This window comes from Etheostoma cragini, chromosome 18 (genome assembly GCF_013103735.1).
Source record: "Etheostoma cragini isolate CJK2018 chromosome 18, CSU_Ecrag_1.0, whole genome shotgun sequence".
Classification (NCBI taxonomy): Eukaryota; Metazoa; Chordata; class Actinopteri; order Perciformes; family Percidae; genus Etheostoma; species Etheostoma cragini.
Genome location: NC_048424.1, coordinates 7,107,811 through 7,121,703, shown reverse-complemented (window position 1 = coordinate 7,121,703; position 13,893 = coordinate 7,107,811). Strand labels below are relative to the sequence as shown.

Genomic DNA, 13,893 nt, shown 5'->3' with positions numbered 1-13,893 from the left:
TAGGAATTTCCAGCAGCGTACTTACACCGCAAGTAGTGATATGGCTTTCACATCTTTCAAGTGAAATATTATATGGCAGTAGCCAAGCCAAAGAAAAGGTCCTCCTCCAGGGTCCAAATAATTATAAGAGTGCCATAACAGATCAAACATTATTTCCTTGACCTTGTCTCCAACTTGAGGAACAGCTCAGACTTTTTGGCTGAAAGCTCAGGCAGCAAAAAATCACTCTGCCTGCAGGAGCTCTCGCTACACGGACCTGACGTTTACACAGGATTAGAGATTCATTCAGCATTAAGTAAATGACCCTTTGCCGGCCAGGAGCAACACTTCTGGTTGTTTGGATTCTGTGGTGCAGAATTCACACAGGGATTAGTTTACATAAATCAGCTGTTTTGGCAAAGTCAGGATAGTACGAGCCAAAAGGATCCTTGCATATACGCGTTAGTCCGAGCTATCTGAAAAAAGGACTTTTTCCAATTACATGTTCTTTGGAGTGTCAGCTATGTCCATGCACTCACTTTTCATCCACATTTAGGATGTATGATATTGCATACTGCATATTTCAGAAAACAATGTGTTTTTCAGCTGCACAGATACACTGTGGTCTGCACACCACATCTGAGAAAACACTGCTTGTTGACTCACACCATCACATTCTAGTTGAATCTAAGGAAGTTTAAAAAAGGCGATGAAACTCAACATGATGATGTGAGGTTATATTTTCAGAGCATGATGCAACATTTTCCCTTTCAAGTTAAAACCAATAAACAACTGAATTTAAAAAGAAAATTAAACAAATGAAGGTGGCTGAGAGCACAGCCACAGGTCTTTTGATTTTTGTCGAGTCAGTTGCCTCAGGCTTTCCTGTCAGGTGTGACCTCATCAGCTCTATTGCTTGTAATGACTTAATTTCAGGAAATGCAGTCTGTTAAGAATGCTAAATCTTCCGTTCTTAGAAAGTATTTCTTAGAAAATGAGCCCTGTAATTCAGACTGGTGGACCCCACTTACTTGGTTTAAACAAGCCACCAATTTTTCCCATTTGGCTTAGCTTTAGCCATCTTCTAACATTATAAATACTGGGAACTTTTCTCCACAGAAAGTGAAGCATTACTACTTGGGCAGAGTGATTAGCTAAACACCTGAAAAGCACTGTTATTAACACTCTGCTCCTCACCTCAGGGCTTCTCATGTGCTGCGAGCAAATCGCTCCGCCCAAGTAGCAGATGTAGCAGTGCTTCGCCTTCTGTGGAGAATAGGTCCCAGTATGTATACGGTTAGAAGATGACTGTCCCCCTTGTGGTCTTGTTATTTTTACACACTGTGACTACACAAATCACAACATGTAAATAGGAAAATGTTGGCGGTATTTAGTCACTTATTGGGAGCAGTAGGCTAGATAGAGCCGGTTACCTCCAGGATCTGTGGTGAGCCAGGCTAGCGGTGGGTGTGTCAGACAAGGTTACAACATGCACCAAGATGAGAAGGGTATGAATGGAGTTATCTATCTCTTGGGGATACGGTGAATAAGCTGAAGTCTCAATAAGTCGGCCTGTTCCTTTTTAAGTTGCGTTAAGTTTCCTTCTCTCTATTGTTTTAACATAACGTTTATGTTTAGGCCACAGTCTGTCAGCAGAATAGCAACAGAAGGATGTATCATGCTGCCCACTGCAACACATAAGCTAAATGGAACCCAGATATTGCTCGATAGCGCTACTAGTGGCCAAAGATCCATTATATGTACTGACCAAATTGATTAATCAACTTGTTTCAGCTGTAAACGCCATTGCAATTCAAAAGCACTACCACTCGAACATAATGTAATTATGCTAAAAAAAGATTATAATTTCCTAAATAAAATAGATTTCAAGCCTATTTATATTTGTGTATGTAAATAATATATCATAAACACACTTTATATTTGGGATTTGTAGTAAAAGATTTTAAGCACAAACAAAAATTCCTTAAGCAATCCTTAAGCAGTAGTACTTTTGACATTACCATAAACTTAAACGAGGAACCATTATAAAGCTTTGCAGTGTACATTGTCACAATGTTCTGTTTTGCATATGGCTCCCACAACTCCATCATCACTTCAGCCACCTGTCAGCTGAGCACCATCAGTATCTGAACTTGGCTCACAAATAACCATGAGGGATACACTGGGGATGTGACAGATGCATGCTTTAATGTTGATGCTGATACATAGTTGTCCCATGCAGGCTCGCGCCCATTCAGTGGTGGTGTTATGGTGAGTGATTTAGGATGGGGGCTAAGGCCCGCTCTATTTCCTCCTTTTTTGAAATGAGAGCTTTTCTTTTGTGCCACCCTTTAGAGTTGGGATTTAATTGTCAGGAAGGGGATGGATTTATTTCCCCATAAATCACACAAGTTTTCTGTGATAGGACCCGGAGCATAATGTAATCTACACATGTGCACACATGTGCATTGTGAGGGTGTGGATGATGTTGCTGCTCTATTTCTCCTCACTCCATTCAGCAGAACTAATTCTCTAAGCATTTGCTTTCATTTTACATTATTATAACAGAAAATCTTGATAACGATGCCTGAAATTACTCTTACAGGTTCAAATGTATATTTATTTTTATAAATGTGATTTTTGTATCAAATGTTAAAACACAAAAACAAATTAAATGTTATCCCAAATCCCTTTCAGTTATACTAAGCATGAATCAAGTGCAATAACCATATCAAACTATGCTTTATCTTTATCTAAGTTTGGACAAAGAATTCATCTTATTGAGTGACTCACTCTTTCCTGTTATGAAAGAAGCATTCTGCACAAAGTGTACATATCCCAGTAATTACAGCAAGGAGAGCAAGAGAATTGATTGATGCTCCATATAAAACTGAACTGCGGATGTTTCGCCAGGTTTTTGGAATATCTTTTTTTCTTCAAATTGGTTTTCCTCCCTGACCTCACAGAGTTGCCACTCGGCATCATGAGCAAGCGTCTGCAGGGAGCCATAACTGCCACCAAAGGCCTTTTAAATCCTTGGATTTGATGGCTTGAGGATTCGGCAGGAGGATTCAAAAAGGGATGAAGAGAAAATTGCACATTCTAAAGAAAACTGAGCATTTGCATCCCTGTGTCAGGATGAAAGGGAGAAGAAATGGAAATGCATACTAATTCGTCATTGGCTTTTACTGCTCCTTGATGGTCCATAACTCACTCTGACCATGATTCCCTTTTCCCCTTCTTACTGCTGGATTCAAAATCCACTACGCCATGTTTTAATGACGTTATTGTAGGCAAATCTACACTGTCCAATAAAAACTTTACACTTTGAACTGTGATCCATAGTATGACTAATATTTGTATTATATCTTATGAATTACACAGTAATGGAATAATGTAGAAAAGAGCCCCAAAGTCATTGAAACAGAGGGAACGAGGGAATCACACACAGAGCGATGAAAAGACTCGACTTTGTGCTCAAACCTCAAAATGATGACTCTGGTCTTCTCAATTGTCCTGTTATTCTAATATTAACCCAATGCATTGGGTTTTTATCATGGTTTTAATAGCAATTCAATGAAGCTGACAGGCATGATATATGAGTTCTTTTTGTTACCTGTCTCGAGGTAACATCTAAGCACCACTGCCATATGGCAACTCGATTTTGGAAGCAATGCTTCAGTGGATTCCTGAAAGTTGTCTGGTTCTGTCATTGCTCATCCTACAGACAGGAGAGTGCATCTTCCCCTACCTCTATTCCTTGTGGACAGTATGGAATTGACTGATTAGACTGGCAGACCAGCAGGTAGATCCATAAATGCATACATACTTTATTTTCATACTCTACCAACAGGCTTCAATATTTATATTCTAAAACCTCAGCGAAAGGTTGAAGCATAAATCAACAAAAAACAACAATGGTAGCATTTACAACCACTTACGTAGAGATGAACTTCACTGGCATTATCCTTTGGAAACTGGAGCCATACATTTTATTACTATTAAATGTTTCTAAAGGGAGTTGACAAATAGTTGAATGGAGTTGATTTCCCCCCTCCTGCTCTTGGCACATCTGTAGGGAGGAAAATTCCCTGTCTTGAAAAGAAAGAAATGCACTCACATTAGTACTGCCAATCCATTCATCTTGATGCAGTTTGAGTGTAATTTAAGCCTTTTTAAAACGCTTGCTGAAAATACAATGTGCTTAAGGGCAGTTGCGAGCATTTTATGAGCACAATAAAATTGTCACTGCATATGGATTAGATGGATGTTGATATACGGGTATGACGTTTTTCATGTGCATGGGTGTTTACAGCGGAGTGTTAATATGTCTGCTGCTGAAAGACTGAAATTACAGATTTACAGATTTCAGCGGTACAGAAGCAACTTATTGTAACTTCCAAAATTGCACAGGATATCATAGCTAACTACGTTATCATTAGGATTTACATGTTAGATTACAAAAAGACATATTCAGGACTAAAATGTGGAAGCCAAAATACGACTAAAACACTTTAATTTAGAGTAAACATTAGTGACTCTGCCTTTCCCTTTATTGGATTTGGGCAGGAAAATGCACATGATCTTTTTTTTTGCGGGACATGAAAAAGCCTCAATATTTTAGCGTTATATTATGTATTTCTCCAGTGCATATCCAAGACCCTTTTTACATGGTTATTGTTAAAAGGAGTTTGCTAGAAAAAGACAGAATTTTCAGATGACAAGTGTTAATGAGCTATTTATAGCTAATAAAATCTGATAGCAAAAGTTGTCGCTTGAAAGTTGAAAAAATCAGCTGACGTTAGCTAGAATTGTGAAGCCTGCTTTTGATTGCTTGGTTGTGAGATCAAAAACGGATCTGTTGTTTCAAATACGACTATGAACTTTCAGTGCATAACTTGCCACCAATATCATTTTAAACTGCCACCGTGCTGCCTACGTTCAGATTTCTTTTTAGTTTGTAACATAACAATTGTATCTCAAGGCTGAAACTGGTCAACATCAGAACATTTGCATATGTATGTTTTCATAGCACAGTCCATCTGTCTTGTCAAATGTGTTTAACTAAATAACAGTTAAGCCAACAATGGCCCATTCTCCTTTCCTCTGCTAACATTTGGCAGGCCAAGCTGCCGTGGGAGGGAAAGTTATGACAATTTTAGTTATAAATGCCAAAAGTGATGTACTGTACCATATTTAAATTCAGGTATGCATTTAAGTATGCATCTCTATTCTGTTATTATTATTCAATCTTTCTTTTGTGAAGGAAAACAAATTTGCTTTAACCCGCAATTCCATGTGTGCGCCACTCTGACATAATTGGTCTAAATTACATCTAGTAGTGACTCTCCAACTCAAAAGAAATCCAGGTGTGTGACAATTGAATTCAGGTAGAAATGTATGGCTTATTTAGCCTCAATTGGCAGGAAACAATTGTCACACAAACTGTACTTGGTGTAAACTAATTTATTGCTTGTCTGAGAAAATGCATAATTACTAGAAAGTTCACTGAAAGGACAAGCTCTCACAATTAATAAAGACCAAAATATTAAGAATGTGGGACTAGCCTTAACATAGTCCTGCCGCCAGCCCTGTACTCGCCCAACCACAAGATGATTTTGTGGAGAAAGACTTTTCCTACCATCGCTTTGGGTCAGTGTGATTTACGCACATGTTTACTGATGTCTTTCAGATGGTCCCTCTCGCTGGTTATTGTCTTCCACTATTAGTTCCCAGATGAATCAGCAGTGGACAAATTGGGGGATGTCTCTGCGGATCTGCAATATTTATTGAGGTTACGCATCACTGTGGACCTCTCCATTGGCTTCCCAATGCAACAAGGAAAAAACAGATGGCTCGCGGTCATGGCATGTTTGGACATTGAAACACTTGGGTTTCATGGTGCTTTTTATGTTTTTCTGCACATTTGGTTTATATCTTGTTCTGCGATTATGGCAGGCTTCCTTTTGTCCTTCAGGATGTTAAATATATGTTGCCATAATGTTATTCTGAACTTTTGTAGGATTTCAGGATCCCCTCTGTTCTCTGAGACCCGAGTCATGATCTATTGAACCCTGCAAATTTGCTAATATCTAACATCCTCCCGATATACGATTTCTAAAAACATTGCTGTTTTGTGCTGGAGTTGCTTGCTGTCAGTTGTACTTGGTTTAACATTCCTCATACTATAGCAATTCACTGTTTTGGAGTTTATACTGCAGTTGTTTTTAGTTCCCCATTCTATTAGCCACTGCCAGCTGGTAATACTCTGCGTGTTTATTATAATAGGGTAAAAATAAATGAACCGCGGTGATTAAAGCAGATATGTAAATATTGTGTCATGTAATTCATGGAGCTGGAAGCCCCACTGATTACCTTTAAGTAAAGAATAATGAACTCCGCTCAAAGTTAACATGACAATGAAACTATTCTATTAATGCATCTGTGCACAGGTCTGCTTTGCAGCAATCTCTTTATAACTCACATACTATGCTGTGAGTTGCTCTTTTTTACGTAAGTTCCTACAATACCATTTTACAGTCTTCAATCATTAAAAAAAAAAATGAGCCTTAAGGGGACTTACAAGTTTAAGTGACTTTTTGGAAATTGCTCTAGTTCAATAGCTTGTCTGAGACAGTTTATTTCTCAACTTTTATCTATTTATTACCCTGTCAGTTGGACTCTAAGTAGATGACTCCATAAACCACTCGCTGCTGTTTTGGATACCGTCGACACACAACTACACTAGGATTCATCTTACCATGGCAAGCACTTAGAGCCGAGCAGATGGTGGATGTTTTATCCCCTTAACAGAAACGCCCTGATAGTAATTACTAACCTACAGCGTGACTGTCTTGGAAACGCAATAACATAGAGATGTGAAAGGAAAGCCCTCGAGATCTATTAAAAAGCATTGCATATCATTTTAAGGGTTGTCAGTAAGAATATTATTTCCATATCATTTTTAATTCCATGCTCTTTTTTTCAAATTCATGTTTCTCTGCCACATGCTAAATTGAGACAGTTTGAAGTAAAAACAAATGTAAGGGGACTGAAAGGAAACGCACTCTTATTGCCTGTCTTTTAAATGGCAGTACTGGAGTTTGGGTCAGATCTTGAAAACATATGGAAACCCCTTTTGAAGCGCAATGGGAGCCGCTGAGGCGGCTGCATAACTTCTCATTGTTTACCTTTCGACCCCCAACCTCCTTCCTCCAAATAAAAAGGTAAAATGTTAAACCTTACAGGGGTGCACATCGGCTCAGTTCATTATACCCGGCTAAGTGAAGACTTCCTAATTCACCTACCACCCCACAACCCCCCAGAGTGTCTTCTGTGTGGGTTTAAATGTTCCCAGTTACTTTCTGCCAATTAAATGCTGCAAATAGGCCTCAAAACTCAGATCATCAACAGGGTTATCTAAAAAACAGCCAGCAGTGTATAACATGTAATGCAAGTTTTTGATCAAAATGAATTGTATTTTTTAAAGTGAGTAACTGTTATTTCATTTATTATAGCTTCCTCTCTGGCTAAATTTAAACCAAACGCCGGTGCCATTATATTGTGTGGCCGGGAGATAACCCTCTGGAGAGAAACCCTACGGACGAGGAGCCTGGGTGTATTTATCTTCCAGTTTTTCACCTGTCTTCAGATACCGTTTCCTTTTTAAGTCGAGCAGTTGGGATTTACTGGGCTGCTTCCTTCCGGGACCCCGTGGAATACAACATTAAACTGCAGGGAGGAGAGAAAACCTGTAGCGCACTAAAATAAAGTTATGTCAAAACCATTCTGCTCTTCCTGTAGTGTTTCCTCAACCTTGCAAGTATCCTCCAAGGGCCCGAGGACATTACAAGCCTTTCAGTTTATATGAATAGGCACTAACAGACTTTTTCGCCATTTTGATATGTCTCAATTTTGCAGGCATATCCTGTGGTCCATCAGGCACAGCCTTACTTTCAATTTAGTGTCTCCCGGTGGACCCCTGTCTTCCTATTTCATGTGGAAATTGTATAGAGTTTTTATCCCTATGCACTTTCAGCTGCTTTAAAGCTGGGGATCTTTTTTTTCCACCAGGGAGATGTACAAGCTAGCATTTGAATGTTTGGCAAATCATTCACAAACAGCAAGGAGAGGACTTGGAGTGGATGTCCTGACATTGTCGGTCACCTCAGCCCGATCAGTCAAGGAATAAATAAATGATATATCACCGTTAAGCTGTAATTGAACAGAAGTCTGCAAAAGTTTTTGAAAGAGGAAGAAAAGCACCTGTGTTTTTATTTGGCAGGCTTGCCTTATACTACTCTGTAAAGTTTGGACACTGCCAGGGGAATCATTTCTCATGATCTTTAGAACAGGAGTGTGCCTTACTTCTCACAAATTTGGCCCAAAAGGATTCTATTCGGATTAAATGTTAGAAAATGATATCAATAAAAATAATTAATTTGATAGGGCAATTAGGGATAGTTATTTTATTTCATGGAAATTCCCTGCAATGGCCCTTTTTTTAAGGAAATTAATCCTCAGTTTACTTTGACATGTGTTAACCATAACAAATGTTTTAACTGTCGTATGTGTCATGTATTAGTGAACATTCACAGATTTCTAAAAGCCGGAATTAGTTCCAATATAATCTAGTCTTAAAGCTAAACTATAGCACAACTCTTTGTTATATACGTATGTTTTTATATATATGTATCTCAAAAATGGTCAGATAATAGTGAAAGAAAAAAAGCATTAAAGTTAAACATTTTCAGTTGCCTCTTTTTATGATGACTTCTTAAATTAAAATAAGACTGTGAAATAAATTCAACCACTAACTGAGTGCTGTGGTTAAAGAATGTGATGAAAGAGACTGAAACCACTGCAATTAGTTTTCCACCCATAATTAGTAATATTTAATCAATATGCACCATAACATTGCACCACATTGCTTTTCACATGTAATTACAAGGAGCATAGGGTCTGTATTAGCTGAGTTGCACAATAAGATAGCATAAGAAAAAAGTTTTCCTTGTTAGTTTTGTAACCCGCCACTTTCTGTTAAATGATCTCACCTCATTTATGTCAGACTGTAAAGGCAGTAACAAGTCTTTAGTTTAAGAACTTCAGGCCGGCATCCAGTTTCTACCCAGTTGTAGTAATCATATCTGCCACAGCTGCCACTTTATCAGAGATCTTGAGGACAAATAGATTCCTGGAGGTAAACAGGCCGCTGTGGCAGCTTTTGCTGAGTGATGATTCTGCCCACTGTGGTATAAAGGAAATCTATTCAAAGACTGTTTTCATTTGAGAAAGATCACAAAAAGGCAAAAAAGGAAACATTAGGCATTTACTTGATTCATCTTAAAATAAGCTTTTTTTTTTTCAGGGTATGCTAAACAGTACTGTTACTGAAATGTATGTCCTTGTATTGCCTGTGATGTCTTAATAAGACAGACCTACACGCTACCAAAGACATACAGAATTAGTCCAACAGCTTTTAGAGATGACCTCACATCATCTTATTACATACCATTGGTGTTTCCCTGCACATCTATGTCAGATCCTTTTCAGCAATTAGCCTTGAACTAGGAAAGACGATCAGCTCCAGTTTCCCGATGTTGCTTCCCTCGTCATCTTGGAGTACTTTGAATCTTTCCCCCTGCGTCCTAATTAAGACCTTAATGCTATCTCCCACGGGGATCTTGATGCCCCGCTCCTACCCACCACATTCCCTCTGAGGCCATCAAAACTGTTATAATAGTCAGCTTTGCACAGGTGCAAATTGCTTACATTTAGTCTACATTTGCCCTCAGTCACGGCCGCTCATCAAAGCCTAACTCTACCTGACTCAAGCATTTGCTCACAAGTGGCAAATTTCCTTGGCTGTTATTTGATAGTTTATTCCATGCATCAGAGAATTGAAAACTTTATGAGCACTCTGCTGCTACTGTGATCAAGACCACCATTCTGATTAGTTCCATTTTCAAGCTTTGTTTTTCTCTCAAAATGGAGCACAGTTGTCTTCATGAACCTCCACACTTTCACATAGTTGTAATTCATTCAGATCAGATACATCAATACATCCACATACTTATTCTGTTAAACCTCTTATTGACCTTCTAACTATTGAGCTGGATTGGTGCCACATAATGTGCATAAGCTACCCAGGGCAATTACAAAGACCTGGGATTGAAAGAGAGCTGTCATTAGGATTTGCTTTCACATACCATCCTGCCGGGTTTGGCTGCAGGCCAGGCTGGCAAATGGGGCCGGCTCAGCGAGGAGAGTTGGGGGCCAGGCCAAGGGCCGTGGGGGATAATTAGACAGTTTTATCCCAGCTTGTTGATATAAATGTGCCCGGCTTAGCCCCCTACGCCTTGCTTCATGGTAATGATCATGTCTAACAGGTGGCAGGCAAACGGACGGGGGCATGAAATGGATACCTCGCTTCCTGGCCACGTCTCCTTTTTTGTTTTGTTTTGTTTCCCGGTCCAATCGGAGCTGTGTTCTCCTCCATTGTGGTTGCTTTCGGTATTGTTGATGCGGGGGAGTGTTGGGGATTTGTCACCATCTCATCTCATTCTAGCTAATCTCAATCTCCCATGGGACCCTCGCACTGAGGGCCAGCCTCGCTGAGGGTAAAACAAAACACATCAGTGTGTTTAACTCAAGTGGGTTTTAGAGTTTGATGCAAAAGAAAGTTGACACTCCTCTTAGATAGAGAAGTGTTGTTGAAAATGTTTGAATTTTTTCTTCCTGATGTAGTCTTTAAAACAGTCTGGTCTTGTATTCTACTTTATGACTGACGTGCATGAGTATACCTTTTGTCCAATAGAGAAAACATATTTATGGAAGCATGGAAACAAGTTCCTTCTACTCCTTTCCTCCATTTCACCTCCATTCAGGATCTCCAAGATGTGTTTTGGAGTTACAAGCTTCTGGATTGAGTCATATCTGACATCAGGGGCTGAGCAAAGCTTTGCACATCCAAATCTCTTGTATCCTGTGCAGGCAGGGGGGAGGGGGGCGTATGAGGTGAGGTATGCATGTGAAGAGCCATTAGAGACCACTCATATCCAGGCTCCTGATTCACTGTCATATAATGGACCATTTGGGGCAAAAAGAAGCAGAAAAAATGATGCATGTATTTAAATTTACTACCTTCCGAGAAATGTGTTGAATAGATCCAGGCCAGTAGACGATGCCCCCTCTTTCTCTGACAAATCCATTTTTAAATTGGAAGGCGTGTTGAGCAGAAATGTGTGATTATCTAGATTTTTGTTTGGATAGCTGATTTGTCAAGGGTTTGTCCTGTGACCAAGGAGAGTATACAGTAAAACATCCACAAAGCTCTCAGAGCTGTGGTTTGTGGCGGGTTATGTCCAACTGATTGTGGAGGCGAGGCTCCAGATTTAGGCGCTTGATCCTTTCTGGCCAGGCTGCAACCGTGGATTTTGTTATAATTTTCAACTTCCAAGTTGTTTTTAAAGCTTTACTTATCCTTAACCCTAATCTAACTCTCATCGGAAGGCTTAAAACCTAACCCTAGCTTTAAATAGAGCTACAAAAAACACATTTTATGATTGCAAATTTTCAAAGATAAATATATTTTTTTCTTCTTTGTGGTTTGGAGCTGCAAATTGAAAACCGATCTAGGGTGTTTTGTGGAGGAGTTGGGCTTTTGCTGGGTTGCTTAACTTGACGTCCTTGGACCATTGGGTCACTCTGTCTGTTGGTGGTCAGGCTTCGGTATTTTTCTAAGTATTACCACACGCTCAAATGTACGAATTGAGTGATGGATGGATGTAGGGACCTGGTGAAAAACAGCCAGAGGAGGAGGAGGACAGGACAGCACGGTGGAGACATCAACTGCTGGAGACGTCATCTCCTACTGGCAACATTCACAGGTCTTAATTCCACACCTTCTATTCTATATTTGTTTGATTGCCCGCCACAGCTGACAGCAGGTCATCTGCTTCTTTCGAGACAGGGGTTGTGACAGAGGCTCTCATTAGTAGCCAGCGATTCTGTTCAGTATTTTTAGTGTCATGCTGTAGACGTTTACAGAACATTTCTCTCACCTCATTGCATGTCCAAAAGATTTTTTCTTCTCACTCATCTCCTTTCTGAAAGGATCTTGGCTTATTTTGTCAGTGGCGGAACTGGTTCACCGGCTTCAGGTCACAGCGGTGGGAACAGCTGCTGTGAAGCTCCATTGCACTGCACATTGAGCGTCCTATCTAACATTTGTGTTTTGAAGCATTTAGCTTAAGTGATGCAAACGGACCCTGGAAGGCGTTTTTTTTGGTATAATATGTAATGAAGCAAATAACTAGTAGTTTTATATTATACTTTCTTTTTAAAAAGCCTCAGACTACTTATATCCTAGCTGTATTGGTCTGTTTTGGGCTGCATTAAAAACCATTTAATGCTGACCTTTTAAGGGAACAGAGAGCTGAAGAGAGGAAGCTTTCAAGGCTTATTAGCAGACCATCTCAGAGAGGTTTATTAAAATCCTTTTGATAAATGGAATGATATACAATCCTGAGAATAAAAATGCCAGGAATAAATGCTAGGCGTTTGCAAATGTACCAGTACAGAAAAAACAACTATTGTGAATGACTAGCACCAGCATGGTGTTACCTGGCTGGCTAGCTTGTTAGCAGTTAGCTCACTAGCTACAGTAGGTCACCAACTATCCCACTGAGTTGTCCCTATGATGTTTTAATGTCGCTGTGCCACTTTCTGGTGGGACCAGGCCTTAGGCTACATTTTATGATTGCCCCCTGCTGGAGTACATCATCAGTATGATACAGGTTGAATTGTTGTTGTTTTACATACAATCAAACGGTAGGTAACTTTACTGTAAGTACAATTTAAATACAAAGGGACTCTGTAGTGGTGACCAAGTGTTTCCAGACCCTGGCCCTCATTTATCAACCTAACGTAGAAACCAGCGCAAATATGAGCGCAGAAATCCTCTTACAACAGGCTTCATGTTGGATTCGTGAAACATTCGTATCGCACCGGTCAGACGAAGAATGATCGTACGTTGATAAATGCAGCGGCTGGAAACAATTGGTGTTGCCATATGAAATCAGACTCCAGCTGAAGTTAATTTAATTTATACTTCCTTTGCACTGTCATTGTCTGATTCTACTGGCAAGAAATTTTTTAGCAGACTTCTCTACCGACACACACACACCAAACAGTACTTCTTTCTTTATGTGGGCCCTTCAGTCACCACATTCGCTAACTATGCACTAACCATTTTCACATTGTAAAATTGTCATGACCCTACAGCAATTTTGATCAATCGATCGATTAATAGTTAGTCACTTTAAAGGAAAAGTGTTTCATACCCTGCTTCCCAAATTGTGAGGATTTACTGCTTTCTTGTATTTTGTATCGTTGCATATTGTATATCTTCGTGTTTTGGGCTGTTGGTTGGACGAAAACAAGCAATTTGAAGAGTTTAGATCTTTGGATCTGGGATTAGCATTTTTCAACATTTCCTGACATTCTATTGACTAAACTATGAAGCGATTATTCATAAAAACAATAATCATCAATTTAAGCGATAATAAATGATTTTTGCTGTAGCCCCAATTTACACTCAGAGTATGAAAGGAACGCCACATCGACTCTGGATCGTATTCTCCAAATATAAATATGCAAAGGAATATGGGATTGTAAACCATCCAAAACAATATCTGCAATCCAAAACTATTGTCGTTATAGAATATGACATAGAGCTAAAATGTGAAAAAATGCTAAGGCCAAAAATGTCTGTTTCAATGTGACTGTATTGTACGACAATCTCTTTTTTGACTAAACTCACAGTTGAGGCACTCTGCTCTGATGTTAACTGTAGAACAACCTTAATACCTTAAAACCTTGCTTTATACCAAATGACCTCACTGTGCAAAATGT

The 13,893-nt window shown here is 39.4% G+C and overlaps 2 long non-coding RNA genes across 2 annotated transcripts in view; one reads left to right on the top strand and one right to left on the bottom strand.

The window, feature by feature from the left end:
• The window catches only part of LOC117961925, a 17,495-nt gene extending 14,178 nt beyond the window's left edge, over positions 1 to 3,317 (top strand). The window contains exon 2 of the long non-coding RNA XR_004660514.1: positions 2,946 to 3,317. This is a non-coding gene — a long non-coding RNA (uncharacterized LOC117961925). The remainder of the gene's footprint in view (positions 1 to 2,945) is intronic.
• On the bottom strand, positions 1,374 to 13,893 carry LOC117961926. Its single transcript, XR_004660515.1, has 4 exons — positions 13,882 to 13,893; positions 6,077 to 6,079; positions 5,779 to 5,784; positions 1,374 to 1,551 (listed from the first exon to the last, which is right to left on the bottom strand). It is a non-coding gene; the product is annotated as an uncharacterized LOC117961926 (long non-coding RNA).